This window comes from Melospiza georgiana, chromosome 1 (assembly GCF_028018845.1).
Source record: "Melospiza georgiana isolate bMelGeo1 chromosome 1, bMelGeo1.pri, whole genome shotgun sequence".
Taxonomy (NCBI): Eukaryota; Metazoa; Chordata; class Aves; order Passeriformes; family Passerellidae; genus Melospiza; species Melospiza georgiana.
The window spans coordinates 151733990-151750809 of NC_080430.1; the positions used below are offsets into that span (position 1 = coordinate 151733990).

Here is a 16820-nt window from a genome sequence, read left to right on the forward strand (position 1 = left end):
GTAAACAGAAAAAGTTGAGTTAAACTCCATGGTGATTTTTTTTAACTTAGCAATGCTCTAATTGGCTTCTTTAAATGCTTCTTGTTCTTTTTTTTTTTTCCTCATATATTTCCTCCCTAAATGGGTCCCATTAAAAATCATGGTTGTGGACTGGATAGACTTCTGTCTTTAAATTCCCTTCTCTTTCTCTTTCTCTTTCTCTTTCTCTTTCTCTTTCTCTTTCTCTTTCTCTTTCTCTTTCTCTTTCTCTTTCTCTTTCTCTTTCTCTTTCTCTTTCTCTTTCTCTTTCTCTTTCTCTTTCTCTTCCTCTTCCTCTTCCTCTTCCTCTTCCTCTTTCTCTTTCTCTTTCTCTTCCTCTTCCTCTTCCTCTTCCTCTTCCTCTTCCTCTTCCTCTTCCTCTTCCTCTTCCCTCCCTTAATTTTCCTAAGGCCATTCACCCAGATCTGTGCAAAGCCATCAGGAAGGGGCAGGCAGCTCCCAAAGCTGTTTCATCATCTGAGATACCATCAAGAGAGGCAGGACTGCTCAGCCTCTATTTATAGCTACAATTTTGGCTGTTCAAAGAGTTCAGAGAGCTCACTGAGGCTGAAAATCTAACTTTTAAATGGACAGGTTCAAGATGATGAATCTGACTTTCTTCAGTCTGCCTTTCCTTAGGAATCCTTACAGCTGGCTCACATGGGGATTTTTTTTTCTTTTTTGCAGGAAACAAGGTGTAAGAAAGAAAATTTGATGTTAAATATCAACATCTTCCTGATGCAGGGGTCACAATCAATATTTGACCCAAAGACAGCAGTGGAATTATTAGCAGAGGTTGGTGGTGGGGGAATACATTTACACCTGAAATCCCTTAGATGTTGAAAAATACACTGGACTGGAAAATAATGAAACACTACTAAACCCAAACAAAATTATCAGCATGAAGACAAACGACCTACTGCAACCCAATAAAATCAATTCCCCAGCAGCCCCAATAGGTGGGACCAGTGTGCTTTAAAAACACACAGCAGAATTCCTGGTACCTACCCAGAAATGAGCAGCTCAAATTAATCCCCAAAGCACTTCTGCTGAAATCGCCAGATTTATGCCACAGATATTTTCCCTTCACTTATCTAAATACATACTTTGTAAAGAGTGGGGTGCAAATAAAATCTCTTTGAGCTTGAATGGTGAGAGCTTGGGAGCAACTGACAAAATTGAGCTTCTCTAACAGCCTCCAGCAAAGTGACTTTAATCTCTTTACATCTCAGTTTTGCTGCCATTAAAACAAGAATATTGAAAGTTCTGCCCCTCAGAGGGGTGCTCGGAGTGTAAGCTGAGACCTGCTGGATGAAAGGCGTGCAGGGCTTTTATTTACATTTGTGTTACAGCATCTTCAGTTCAGCACACAGGTTTGTAAGAATGTGAGGCAAACAACACTGCTCAGCACTAAATGCTTCAATTTCTATTGATTCCAACAAAAAGAGTACCTGGATTCTCGCTGAATTACAGAACTGACAACCTGGGCTCACTTAATGCCAGCCTCACAATGTCCTTTTATAAATCCATTTTTAATTTATTATTTTTTTACACTTGGCTACATTGCAATTCTGCTGCCTCTTGCTCAGGAATCAAACCCTTGGTCTCAGCCTTTGCAAAACCTGATAGTGCATTTCTCATTATGTCCATAGTAATTTCAATTATTTTCCTTTGTCTAAGACTTCTGTTACGCTTTGGTGCCTGTGGACATTTTAAGTAACTACCTTTTTTATTAGCTGACTCAACACATGACAGATTATTCTGTCCAGTTCTTCTTCTTAAGTCCTTTTATCAGCCTAAGTCCTTATGTGACCTCTCTTAATGTTCCTGTATTATCTGTGAGGAATACTCAGTGATTTGACATAAAAACACACCTCTAGGTCAGAGATTTACACCCATTTTTAGAAGAACTGACCTAAACGACCCAAATGATTGAAACAATTGGTCCAAACACCACTGTCCAAATCTGGGAAAGAGAAATGAGCACAAAAATGGGCTGATTTCCCATGGAAAGGGACAGGTCAAAATCGAGATTTAAGCTCAGATTGTCACTTTTCCATCCAGTTCCTTATCAGTCATCAAATTGGTCCTTCAGTCCAAAGGAATGAAAATAAAATATAGGTTTTGTGCATTCTGGAACCTAATTGTTTGATTGTTTCTTGGGGTTTTCTTCTGTAGAAAAAGAAAGGCTGAAGTCCCTCAGCTGGAGTTGCTTTTCTTGCAGAAGCATTTTCACTTTTGTCAATGTCTATGTCCCCAAAACATCAGAGCAGTCAAATATTTAAAATCTGTGCAACCTGAAGGTTTCTCTATGAACTGACATTCTCAGGCAGAACACACCATTTTCCTTCTGCCCAAGGGTCTTCCTAGGGGTCGATGACTCCAGGCCATTCCATGCCATGCCATTCCATTCCATTCCATTCCATTCCATTCCATTCCATTCCATTCCATTCCATTCCATTCCATTCCATTCCATTCCAATTATTCTATCCTCTCTCTTTGTTGAACACCACCACGCTTTTGAGAACCCTTACCACAAATCCTCTCCTTGCTGTCTCTCTGGAAATGACTCAAACACAGAAGTTTTAGGCACAAGCAACCACAGCTATTCCAAAATTTTTCCCAACTGAAGCTAAAAAAATCTCTACACCTCTTCCAGCAAATTCTGTGGAACATCTTGGCTTTTGCTCTCGTCCTCCTTAGCAGTGTGTAGAAATGTGGGTACTTCCAGTGTCAGAAACACAACTAAAAATGTATAAAAATGTCTTAGGACCACAAAAAAACCACACAGGACTCAGAATTAAGGAATATGAGATGCTACCCTAGACTGTGGAACTGCAGGGTTTGCTCAAGTAACAAAGACGTAATTTAGCCCTGAGGCCAGCGAAATATTCTTGGTATTTTTAAAATCAGCAACACACCTGAGGCCCTGGAGGTCTGGCCTGAGCTAGAGCAAGGGCTGTGAATGGAGGATACACAAATGTTTATACTCAAGCATAATTTAGTCTGCTTTCACTGGCATGGCAATTTTCCTGTCTCTACCACCATTGCACTGAGTTTTCAACTCTTCTTCTCCCCCAAGAAAAGCAACAGCAAGCAAAGTTTGTGTCTGGAGAAAAATCCTCATTAGCACTCTGAAATAAGTTGGGTATATTGTGACATTTTCAAGAGATCTTCCTCCCTCTAGGATTCATTTCTCCAGGAATTTCAGGCAAAATGTACAGAAAAGAGACATCGTTTCCAATGAGTGATTCTTCTGTCAAAAGACAAAAGGATGAAATAACACATAAAATTTCCCCTAACCCTGAAACAACCCCCTTAAAAATCAAAGCCTTCCCTTCCTTCTGACATAACATCCTCACTGAAAAACAGCCTCTTTGATGGAATTGTTTCTGCTGTCTCTGGTTCTGGATACTGTGAGTTAAAAAAGAAAATAATTTGGAAACTAATATTAAGTTCAGAACAAGTCTTAGTGATCTCACTAAATGCTAATTGAGTTTTAATGCTGTTTTCATTAACTTTGTGCCCTTTCATATAAAGCTGGAGGGCTACTCAGTGATAAGAGAGCCCCACCAATAGAGTCATATGAATGGATGCTAAATGCAAATTCTGGAAGCACTGGGCAATGCTCACAGCAGGGCTTTGACAGGATAAAGATTTTATGGAGTGTCACATCAGGACTTGAGGAGGCTGAATGTCAAGAGTAAAAGCAACAGCAGGAAAAAATGAAAGCAAGAAGGACTCTGAAGTGATGAGGGTGTTTTGTTGGTTTTTTTTTTTTTTTTTTTGGTTGGAAACCACAATTAAAAAATTAACTTTCTACTGTAAGTAGCTAAAAACCCAAGAATAAGGAAGCTCATCTAAAGGAGATTAAAAATAAAAAATCAAAATCTGACAGAGAGCAAAACCCTGCCTTTCACTGAAAAGCCCAAGACAGGCTCACAGAATATTTCTGGCAGGCCTAAACTTTCCAAGCATGTTTCAGCAAGGGATTTGGTTCTCTGAGTGTAAAGCTTGGGCTGATTATTTTGTGGCAGGGGTTGGATGAAGAACTCGTACTTAGGCTGGCAGGAGGAAGAATTCTCATGACCAGGAGAGTCTTACAAAACCAAAATGTCCCTGCATGGAACTACAGAGACCCCAGAACCCCTTCCAGTGCCTAAAGAGGCTCCAAGAGAGCTGGGGAGGATCTTTTCCAAGGGCATGGAGGGACAGGACAGGAGGAAATGGCTTCACATTGCCACAGAACAGGTTTTGACTGAATACTAGGAAGAAATTCCTTACTGTGAGGGTGGTGAGGCACTGAAACCTCTCTGGAAGTGCTCAAGGCCAGGCTGGATGGGGCTTTGAGCAACCTGGTCTGGAGGAAGGCGTCCCTGCCCATGGTGGGAGGCTGGAACTGGATGGAGGTGGAAGGATGGAACATGGTGGGAGGTTTGAATGAGATGTTCTCAAAGGTCCCTTCAATTTCAGTTTCACATGGATGAGACAAGAAAAGTGGAGCAGTGCCCAGGAAGATGAAAATCTGCCCTGGAAGATGAAAATCTGCTTTCCTGGCTACTGCAGCTTTTCTCCACTTGGTGCCTGTGTGCACCAAGATCTTACCAGGAAAAGGCATTACGTGGACTCACAGTGGGGTTTTCTGTTCCCATGGAAGTAAGCTCATTAACTTCCCTGGTGTTTAGACAAAAACAGCCCTCATGACCATTCATTATAAAAAAACACAAAAGAAAGAATGGCCACCTTTTTTGACTTAGAAAAAACCTTTCAAAGGGAAAGCATTCAGTGCTTATTCACAGAAATGGAGTGTAGTCTTAAAGCCCTTTGTTTTGTATTGAAACAACTGAAACTAACAGCATCCAATTTGTATGATATTTCATGGTGCAAATGAAATGAAACTAATTTGGTTTTAGCAAAGAAAGTGATCATACAATCAGAATGGCATGGGTTGGAAGGGACCTTTAAGATCATCTCACTCCAACGCCCTGTCATGGGCAAGGATGTCACTCACTGGATCAGGCTGCTCAGAGCCCCATCCCACCTGGCTCTGGACACTTCCAAGGATGGGGCAGCCACAGCTTCTCTGGGCAACCTGTTCCAGTGCTTTATCACCCTCTGAGTAGAGAATTTCTTCTGAACATCTCATCTAAACCTGCTCTCTTTCAGTTTATAACCACCTTCCCTTGTCCTGTCACTGTACAAAAAAAGTCACCATCCCTTCTTTTTATCAGCACCTTTAAGGTACTGGAGGGTGCTCTAAGATTTTCCCAGAACCTTTTCCTCTCCAGGCTGAACAACCCCAAATCTGTCTGTCTGACATAGATATGAACAGAAAAACACATATATACACACACAGACTCATGCACATAATACTTAATCCTGTTAGTACTTTTCCCTTCAGCTCCAAGAAAATGGAAGGGAAAGCTGGCTGTGTGTTAACCTCTTGCCCTTTCATTCCACTTCATAACTGTAGCTATCTCTACTTTTACCCTTGACTGTAATAATTTCTGTGAGTTTTTTCCATACACCAAGTTTAGGATTTTTGTTAGTTGCTGATAACCCCAGATTCCAGGTTTATGTGTGTGCATATATGTCTGCGTGTGCTCTAGCAAAAAAAATGAATGTTGAGTTCGCCTAAAAAACAGAAAATTGAACTGAAATTGCCACACCAAAATGGCACCAGATGTACTAAAATTCAGTATATCCACAATTTTAGAGAAGAAATCCCAAGGCCATGGCCTTTCCTCATCCACATTTTTCAACAACTGTATGAGACTCAAATTTCACTTTATCCCTGTGAGAATGAAGGACAGGAATGGCTCTGCCTTTGGGTACCCTGAATTCTGTCACATTGGTTCCTTTAATCCCACAGGAGTGAAGGAGAACAGTTTAGGGCTCTGCAAAATATTCTTTCTAGCTTTATATTTATAGGGTTAAATGAGAAATCAGACCTAGATCTTGCCTTAAACCCTGAGTAAGGATTTGAACCAGATTCTGCCATAAGCCAGGAGGGTATGAGGCATGCAGGAGAGGTCACCATTTAATCTGTTTTGTAGTTGCTTCACTGTCCCAAAATTGTAAATGACTGCTGAGACAGACATTAAAGAGGCACAGTCCCATTGCTTGATGGCAAATACAGGAAGGAGAGGCAGTGCACTCAAATTCTGGTCTTTTCATCAATAAATATTTAAGTATTCATTGAAAGTGGAAAAGATGTAAGGAAAAGAAATTGATTTCCCCCTCTGTCTCCCATGTCTGAGCTGGTGTGAGTTCCCTTTACCAGACTGAGCATCATTCTGTCTCTGAGATAATTTGATTAGTTTTAAGGTAGAGTTGCTCTTCAGTTTCTCTTCAGATCAAAATCAAGAATGCATTAGAGATGGAGAAACTTCCCTGGTGATCTCTTGAGAAACCTGAGCCATGAAAAATCTTCCTCTCTCTGGCAGATATCAAACTCAGATGTGCCATGGATGAGGAACTCTCTGTCTCAGCCAGATACCGAGCAAAAGGCACAAGGAAACTCTGTTTTCCATATAACAGCTCATTACAAACAACAAAACAATAAATATTTAACTCAAATCCAGACTGGAAAATTGCCTCTCCAATTATCTCTGGAAAACTGGTGAGTTTAACTGCATGTGAAGCTACTGTGATATTCTTTGTTTATATTAAACAATAAACTATAGCAGCCCTTTTTGACCCAAGAAAAACACAGATGTAAATTAATACATGCCCAACTCAAGATCAGCATTTGCTACTGCCCAGAAAAACTCTTGATTAAAAGCCACAACTAACTAGTTCACAGTAAATACAGTGGAAAATTATCCAAGACCAAAGAAGAAAATCAGAAACTATTGCTAGCAGTAGATGGCAGAGAAACATTAAAAAAAAAAAGAAGCAAAACTAGCTATTAAAATATATTTTGTACTGATAAAATTAGTCTTAATGAACTATAAAATAAATAAGCCTTAATGAACTATAGCAGCCACTTGCAATTATTTCTGTACTAATAAGCTTGGAAAATACATTTGCCATATACTGGTCATTAACAAGATATTCTTTGAAATATGTAATTCAGTAAAGGAGAAGTTGTTACAAATTAAAGGGATTCCAGGAAATTTTTGTGCCTATTACTCCACAGAAATATTTGAATGTCAGAAGAGAAGATTTTCTAGGCCAGTGAATGCCCAAATTTGTTCAACAAGCTGAAATGGAGGTTTTATAGCCCCTCTCTTGCATTACATTTCTTCTCTATTGTCTTTTCAATACTGTGCTCTGGAAAAAATGTAAATAAACATTGGTCATTGGGATCTGCCTTGTAAGAACATTTAATAGGAGTCCTTAATTGCATGTTGTAAACATAATACAAATGGCAGTTGTAAAACTGAGAACAATTTTGTTCCAAATAATCAACAAGAATGCCTCTTCATAGAGCAAACTCTTACCAGGCATAGTGCTATACATCAAAAAAACCCAAAAACAAAACAAAAACAAAATAAAAAAAAAACCAGAAACACCAATCCTTGCAGGAATTGAAGCAGAGGAAATTCCATTTTTGGCTAAAGAAAGAAACTCTTGTTCGTTGGAAAGGATTTTATGAAAAAGCAGATGCCTTGAAAATATTCTACAGATAATACAGATTTTTTATTTTTTTTCTTGAGAGGAGGCAGACAATGGAAAGGGATCAAATGATTGCTGTTCAATGAGTTAGTGCTTGTCAGCTGAAAGGCAGCAATGGCTGGGATGTTACTCTTGGCAAGTTTTGATGACGTGACATCCGGACTAATGCATTTCACCCTGCGCTCTCAGCAGGCTGTGCATGGACAGCCAGGCAGTTCTGCTAACGAGAGGTAATTCAATCAACACCAGAAATTGCTAATTGAAGTCATCTCCCTCCACTCCACCTCGCTCTGTTTCAGTGACAAGGAGCTTTGCCCACTTTCTGGGCCGGGAGGATGAGATCCATGTGAGGTGCACAGCTGGAAATGAGGTGGCTCTTTGGACAAGACCCACAAATGCAGAGATTTCTGGTGGCCTATTTGTGAGAGGAATTAAATGGTTTATGGGCTATGCAGCAACACTGTAATGTGAAAAAAAAAAATCCCATTTCAGTGTCAAAATATGGCTGTTGAGGAATTAAGAACCTATCAAAGCTCAAGCAACGTCCATACCAAACTCAAAAGTAAAAAAAGCCTTTTCTCCAGAAGTTTCTTAGGAAACAAAGACTAAAGTCAAAAGTCTCCTTTTCCAGATACACCTCAAAAGCCTATTTTAGGAGCTGAAGAACATTTTGTAAATGAGTGATCCTTGTGAAGCAGATTTCAGCTCCTTGTAAAGCCTGATGAAGCTACAAGGAATATTTCAGAAAATTCACTGAGTAGGATGGAATTATAATTCTCTTTTTAAAGTTGGTTTGAAGAATCTCACATCAGAGAGATGATTGCAATTAGGAGGTCACGATCTACATGTTGAATATATGATATATTCATATATCATATTCTTTGATATATTACCAAAATGTGGACATTTCTAGTTCTACTTGAGGAGGTGGAGAGCTACCAAGGACATGGTTACCACTACATGAGAAAGAACACAGTAAAGTGGGAATTTAAGAATTTTTATCTTATTTTTTTATTTTTACAATTTTTATAACTTTAAAAGGAGGCCACCAAAACAGCATTGAAGGATCTCTGATTTCACTCTCAGTTTGAAAGGATAAATCCCAGATCATCGTGGTGGCTTGGAAAGAGTCGCATGGCTCCAAAGGAGAATTTAGCAACCTGCAGCACATCATGGGATAAGGCCATGTCCCAAAAAAAAGGTTTACCACCTCCAGGGCTTCAGAGGAAATGGCTGGGACAAAGGACAACAATTCAAAGAGTACATTTAATTACTTGCAGTGATTTTCCTCTGACACTAAAACACTTTCCAACTTGTTGAACATCCTTAGACAGCACTCAAATTTTGGAACTGAAGAAACAGAACAATCTTCCCATCTACCTCACTCTGAGAGTCACAACACCAGACACACTGTCCTCTCCAGCACCTTTCTTCATGAAGAGATAATCACAGATTTATTGCCTTTCTAAGAGTCTGCCCTGCTGGGACATGAGATTTTCCAGCTAAATTAACAAAATATTTATTCTTTAACAGACTTTTACCAAAGAAAACTTCCTGGGCTGATTTTCAGGTTTTCTTCCAGAAAACACTGATCCAAAATTACCTTGCTGTGACACCACCACCAAGGATAACAGTACAGTAACACTTTCAAGGAGCTTGGATAACAACAGGAATCAAGTCCTGTCATGTAGGGAATGGCTCTGATGAACTCTGTGCTGCCCTATTCCCAAGAAAACGTCTGAGACTTTGTGGTGGGTTGACCAGGTGATCACCAAGCTGCTCTGTCTCTCCCCTCCTCAGCAGGATTCCAGTGGTGTAGGTGGAAAAAATAAGATGAAGCAAATAAGCACATTTGGACAAGGTAAAGGAAGTTTACCAAGGCAGAAGTAAAGGCTGCACATGGAAGCAAAGGAAAATGGGAGATTTATTCTCTACTTTCCACCTACAGGCAATGTCCAGCCAGTTGAGATAACTGGAATGATGATAGAACACTCAGAATTTGTGGGTGTTTCTTGGATCAATACGTGCTAGAACAGAACTGGCCACCCCTGATCCCCCAAACACCAAACTCTGCACCCAGTGGCAGCAACATCACTCACGTCCCCACCACATCCAGGACAAGAGGAATTGCTCTCCACAGAGGAATTCACTGCTTTAGCTTTATCAGAAAGAACCTCACACTTTCCCATGCTGACTTCACTGCAAGTCCACTCACTCCACAGTCCGTGGCACCAGGATGAATGAGGGACTCCCTTGTGCTGATCTTTGCTCTTGTCCCTCACTACAGCACAAGCTTGCTGCATTTTTGGGGCTCAATGAGACAGATAATTCCAGCATTGCCAACTGAAAATATCAGCTGATAGTGCTGCAGTGATGTGAGAGCAGTTCCTGACTCTGTGCTGCTCCTATAAAGAGTTTAATCCTCCCTTCTCCTGGGGCTACAGATTTATGCCTCAGAGAACCCTCCTGAGCCATTAATCAGTGCAACTGCTCCCTGAGCTGAGCACCAACTGCTCCCTCAGACATCACTGCTCCTGAGGAACCGGCACTACCCATAGGGAAGAGCTCACTTGGCACTGACTCATTCAAATATTTTAGACTTACACTCATCACAATCTTTTCAAGTCAAAATTGAAATTTTGGTCATCTAAAGCCTCACTTGGGCTGGTGTTGTCCATAATTCTTGCTGAAATATCAGCTTTTCACATGTTATTTCCTTAAACATCTGTGAATGGGACAGAAAGTGAGAGAATAACCATCGGTCTGAATCAGTGCATCCTTTTTTGTGCTGTTTCACAGTTCAAACTGAATGTGATGAAAATCTCTGCCCTCTTCTACCAGTTCCTTAGAGGTATGTCAGGATGGTTTAGGTTTAAAAGAGTTACAAAGCATAAATGATTAATGTCTTCAGAGTGCTTTGGGAAGCTCAGATCACAGACTTGGCATCCATCAGAAGGGTCAACATTGAGCATTCACTGGGAGTATCCCATTTTCCTACTGATGGCAAAGAAACCTGAGATGGGATGGAGAAAGCTGCTGGCTGTTCCAAAGTCCTCCTGACTTTGGAATCAAATCAATGAGCTCAAGTTAATTGAGCTGCAGGAACTGTCTGCACAATGACTCTCAAGAAAATGTAATGTGATACATCCCCCCTTCACTCTCTCACAGAGTTAATGACCTGGCATTATGTGATACTTATAAAGGTCAAAGACCACAAGATGGGCAACAACCATAATCTAAAATACATTAAAACACAGTAACCTGATTGTGTGGTGTCCCATCAAAACATTAATCTGTTTGAAAGTTTGTCTCAATAGTAAGAACTCAGAGAAATTAGAAATGAATCTGCCTATTTCCTAGCACTTCTGCCTTTCTTGCCCTGTTATTTTGAGGGATTTTTTTTTACACAAAGCAGACTCTTGTCTCTTAAAATTTCTTTTTCTACTAATAATAATTTCTTTCTTCTGCACATTTGTGGCAGCACATTTTTATTGTGCTGTCAGGGAAATAATTTAGTGGAGTGAAGTGGAGACATGGGCATTGGAATCAGGAAAATCTTAAAGAATACAAATGTTAGCCTAATTTAAGAAATTGGGCCAAACCATAAACCAAGACCCAGTAAATATTATCCAGGGAAAATCCAGGTCTCATTTCTCAGATCTTAAATTTGAAGCAAAAAGTTACCGCAGAATAAGGATGTACCTCAGCCTTCTTGTCAGAGCAACAATTGAGCTGGGATGCCAGGATCTGAGCAATTAATTATAGGCTAAGAGACAAGAACTGAAATGACAAGAATTGACACCTGACTCTAAATGTAGGAACTTTTACAAAGTAATAGGATACAGGGGAAAAAAATATTACAGAGCTATTGATTCCTGATTGTGCTGCACAGCAAACAAAGCAGCAGTGCCACAGCCAGGGCAGAGGGGTGAATTATTTTAGGATTTCAATGACAGCTGCCAAAAATATTATGACCCTTAGAGAGCTTGAAAGATTGAAACAAGGTTGAAAACTCAGCCACTCACACATTAAGCCACATATGGATGTGTGGTGAAAACAGAGACAACAAGAAAAGCCCTGTGATAACAATTTAAAAAGCAAAAGCAATACCACGAAACAAAACTCTCAGTGCTTTGCCTTTATTTACAAAGTTCCTTAGGTTAAATTATTTCTCTGTTCAACACTGAGTAGGAACTGCTGTGCTTTAGCAGCCTGACACAGCCAGGGAGAGATGAAACGGGCAAATGTCAGAATTTCTGCTGTGTGTGTCAGCAGAGGGTGCCCAGATTTGTCTCCGGCTTGGAAGGAACAAGAGACCTGCACATGCCAAGTGCCACAAAGCCACCTGTCAATCTGTCCCTCTCTGCCACCCTGACCCTCATGACAAGGCTGTGATGCTGTGACTGCATTTGTTGGTGGCAAGAGGAGCAGCACACAGGGACAAGTGTCGTGTACGAGGCACTAAAATAATCCAGGGAAATCAAAAAGCAAAAGGTCTGAAAGAAAAACAAACACCAAGGATGGGCTGTGTAAAATCAGTTGTCTGAACCTCATCCTCATTGATCAGGTTACATAAAACACTTAACCACATTAGAAAGCCATAAATGAATTATGCAAGGAAAGCTGTAACTGTGAGGCTGGGGAAAAATAATCCAAACTAAAACAATATTTTATATTTTTCTATGATAAATAAATTTAAATTTAAAACAAGACAGTTGCATATTTTGGAAACACATACTTGGAGCCTGATTATTTCCTTTTACATGGACTACAGCCCAATTAAGAAGACACTGTCCAAGACATTAAGTGAGATATTAGAAAGAAAATCTTTACAGAGAGAATGGTGAGGCCCTGGAATGGAATTCCCAGAGAAGCTGTGGCTGCCCCATCCCTGGAAGTGTTCAAGGGATGGGCTTGGAGCAACCTGGGATAGGGGAATGTTCCCTTGCCCATGGCAGGGGGTTGGAACTGGATGATCTTTAAGGTGCCATCTAAACTCAAACCATTCTGTGATTCTAAGGATTTTATGTCTGTACATTCAACATTACATGGAGACTGTAATCAGAGTGCAACTCCTCACTCAGGATAGTCAACATTTTACAAGTTTAGGGTGGTTCAAAGTCCAAATGGTCAAATTATCAAAAAAAGAATGAATCAATGTCCATTAAAGATTTAATAACTTGTCTCCTGTATCAGGAGGGCTTTGAGCTTCAAGCTGCTGAATGCTGGGAGAATCTGTTGAGTCACAGCTCACGGGATTTAAGGAATCTACATGGTAAAGTGTGTGTGCTCAGTCTAGTACCCTTTATCTGACAGAAATGTGTCTTGGTAAGGGTGAAGGCACCTTCTGCTGCTTCCAAAAACAGGGCTCAGTCAAGTCATCACTGATTCTTTCTTGCTTTGGCCAATGGGATTGAGATTATGAAGTTGTTGTTGAAAACAATATTTTCCAGCTGTCACACACACACAGCAACTTTCTCAAAGTTTGTCACCTCTGTTTTCCTATAAAGAAGCCTTAAAACTTAAGATTCCAACAGTCCTGATTGTCACTTTGGATAAGTGTGCACTCATGCAAATGAGTCAAAAGAAGGGCACAGGAGGTCTGCCTAGCTGAAATATTGACACTACCCAAAAAAGCTCCTTTCAGACTGCTCCTGCAATCCTGTCCTTTTGAATGGTTGCTGATGTTGATGGAACAGCAAGAAAAGAACAGCTGCAGCATTGCCCCAAGATGCACATAACGTGACCCAAAAGTTCCTGGGCTATTTTCCTAAGGTGTCAGCAAACAAATGTACAGACACAAGTCCTCGGGAGTTTCTCTGCATTCGCTGTAGACACTTTCCTCTCTCTCTGCCAGACAAAACTGCCCCAAGGGAGCAGTGACACACTTATGGCAGGGCCCTGACAGGCAAAGCCAGGGCTGGAGCTCTCCTGAGCAGCTGCTCTCCCTCTGTGATGGCACAGCTGCCTGGGAAACTCACAGGGAAAACTGCTTTTCACTTTGCAGGACTCACCAAGTGATCTCCCCTCTGGAAGGAATGGGCTTGTCTGTCCAAGCCATGTCTGATTCGTGGTGTGGGGAAAAAAATTCTTCTTTTGAGAAGAAAAAGTTGATTTGATACTGTTGATCAGTATCATTATATATATTATGTATTTGATACTGTTGTTCAGTATCATTATTGCAAAAGCAGAAACATCAAGCAATTAAAAAAAATAAAATAAGAATACCTTATCTGCTAATGATCAAAACAATAACTATTAATCATAGATATTAATGACACAATTTTTTTAATTTACTGAATAGTGACCTTCATATTTCTTCTCACCAGCCATGAAAGTTAAAGAAGCCTAACTTTAATATCCTGCAAATGGGATTTAAACCAATGGAATGGAGTCGTTGGGGCTTTATCTTCTGGCCCCTTACTCATCCAGCATGGAACAAACATTTTGAGGAGATGTTAAGTGGAAGTTCTTAAGACCAATTTTTGGATTTTATTTAGTGATATGTCCTGTGCCAACCAGAGTATTTAGTAATTAGTTCCCTCACCTGCTTTCCTCCCCTTATTTTGTCTGAAGTCATGCAGAGCCGTTACACATTACACCCCAGCTGTTCCTTATCTCCCTAAAGTGTGTAAGAGAGTTTTATATGAACCTGTTTCTTGAGGTAATCTTTTTTAAAACCATGTATTTTTAAAAAATCTGTTTGCATTAAAATTCAGAACAGAATTTCATCTATCACTGTGGACATAGAAACCCTGAAAACATCCTGGTTTAGAAGTCCTCAAAGCATAAATATGAAATCTGCTGCACACCACTAGGGCTAAGCCAGACTTAGAACCATTTTTAAAGATCAGAAATCGTCATTGCTCCTGTATAATTCAATGCAGGTCCTGCCTCCAGTTCTTCTGCTGCAGAGTAACTCTTGTTTTAGAAGCTCAATAATTAGTTTCACAACTGATGATGAAAAGTAGAGCATGATATTTTTCCTGGGGCTTTCATTAGTATCTCGAGGTTCACTTCCCTCAAGACATGGATCTCATAACAGGAGATTAATTTTAGTTTTCCAATGGAGTTTTATTGTAAGATTATTTTGTTCTCTGACTTTCTCCACTAAAGGGATTTTGATTAAAATGTGCTTAGACGAAGTCAACTGATGATAAGATTTGCAATTTCCAGTAGATAGGAATATTTAACTATACTAAAAGAAATTGTGTTATATTACAGATTATCCTGATGGAACAAATTTCCAAACTAATGCAGACTAAAAGCGGAGCAATGCAATTGAAATTATTGTAGTTGCTCTAGATTTAAATTACCAGTACAGATCCTTGTTTGCACCCATAAGCAGTGCCTCTTCTATAAAAATGTGATAAAAAATATATAGAAATGATAGATAGATAGATAGATAGATAGATAGATAGATAGATAGATAGATAGATAGATATGCTGTAAGAACATCAATATTCAGTCAATTAAAGGTCCATTTCACCAATATCATCCTTGTTTCAGGGCTGGCCAAACACCTAAGTAAAGATTCAAGTGTAGCACAATATTTCTACGTATTTCTCCTTGGGATCATCCTCATCCAAACCAGTGAGATGGTTCTTGACATCCTTCAACCATTTTTTTTTCTCTTTTTTGATTTATACAATTCTTTCTTGTACTCAAATTGTGATGACCACAATGTCATGGCAGAAGAAGTGCCAAAGCTCAAGAAGTGTGGAGAATCATCTTTCTATGATGGTTTTGAACCAACTCCTTTTAGTTCTCAGTGGAAAAAAGGCACTTTAGAAGCTCCGCCCCACATGGAAGGAGAGCATTTTCAACTGAACCCTTGATAAACAAAAGAATTAACAAAATCTCTCAATCCTTTGACTTTCCCAAGGATAGTTTCACAGGAGAGTTAGTGTCTGCAGGATAAGTCCCATTGCTGCTTTTGGGTTCTGACTTTACCATGATGCCTCAGGTTTTAGCTTTTATGTTTTTCAGATTCTGTGATGCTTTAGTGTGTGGTTCTGAGCTTCATATTACGGGATGGTGAGCTCTCTTCACAGAGAAGGGAGACAAAACAATTCCTGCTCTTGCTGGGGACCAAGGACAACTGATCCAAATCTCAGGCACAAGAGCACAAACAACATGGACTGAAGAAAGAAAAACCAGAAGGATGAGACTTCATAAGCTAAAGCTGTAATTGGACAATTAACTCCAATATGCTAATGAACCAGAACCTATAAAAGTGTGAGACCCCGTGACTGGTCATCCGTTTTGTGACCATTTTGGTTTTATCTTATGTGTAGCCCTGGCTGGGCTCTTGTGCTGCCCAAGGTGGATCCATTGAGGCCTTCTAATAAATCTCCATTTTATTCTTTAAGTCTGTCCAGCCTCTATTCTAGGTCACAGCCTCCCTTTGGAGGGCAGAAAATCCGTAAATCTGATATCTCTCCTTGAACAATGGCCTGGCAACCTTTTAGAGAAGGAGAAACCCAGACATGCTTTGCATCAGAAAGAGAATATCAAAAATAATTGATAAGTCATTCTCCCAGGGCAATGAGGCAAGAAAGAAATTTTTTTTTTTTGGTGTCTTATACTTAAAATTTAAACTAATTTTTGTATTATAAAATACAATTTGTATTACATTGTAAACATGCTATAGGTGAAACTTCACTAATAGGATGAAGGTGCTTTGACATCTCACCTATATTCCAAAACCTACAGCCCAATCCTCCTACTAGAGACCAACATTCCTTCTAGGTATAGATCCAGAGCAAAGATAACCAAAGATCCGTTTTTATTTTTCATCCCTACTGACATCTGCAGTTGTTTGTCTTCCTGTTCCTCAAGAGGATCTCTGGAACATCTCAGAAGATAAAAGTACTTGGGAACACTTCAAGAACTTGGGAACACCAATATTCTTGGGCTGCTGGATTGCCCTTGACCCTGCTCCAGCCTGGAGTCTTTAAATCTGCTTCTGCATCTCTAACTCCTAATCTTAATAATTAGGATCCATTAGTTATTATTGCTATGAGATTCCTGTAAAATCATGGCACAAACAGCAGAGGAAAGGGTCATATGTTGTTTTGTTGGAATAACACCTTGGCTTAATTTTAAGGATCCATTAAGAATATCTCTAACACCCTTCAAAAGAAAATATTTTAGTATGCCAGACTTGACTCTGCAGGTGA

At 39.8% G+C, this 16820-nt stretch overlaps 1 protein-coding gene across 4 annotated transcripts in view; it reads right to left on the reverse strand.

Annotated features, from left to right (window-relative positions):
• The window catches only part of TSNARE1 (t-SNARE domain containing 1), a 469627-nt gene that overhangs the window by 42924 nt on the left and 409883 nt on the right, over positions 1–16820 (reverse strand). The window lies entirely within an intron of this gene.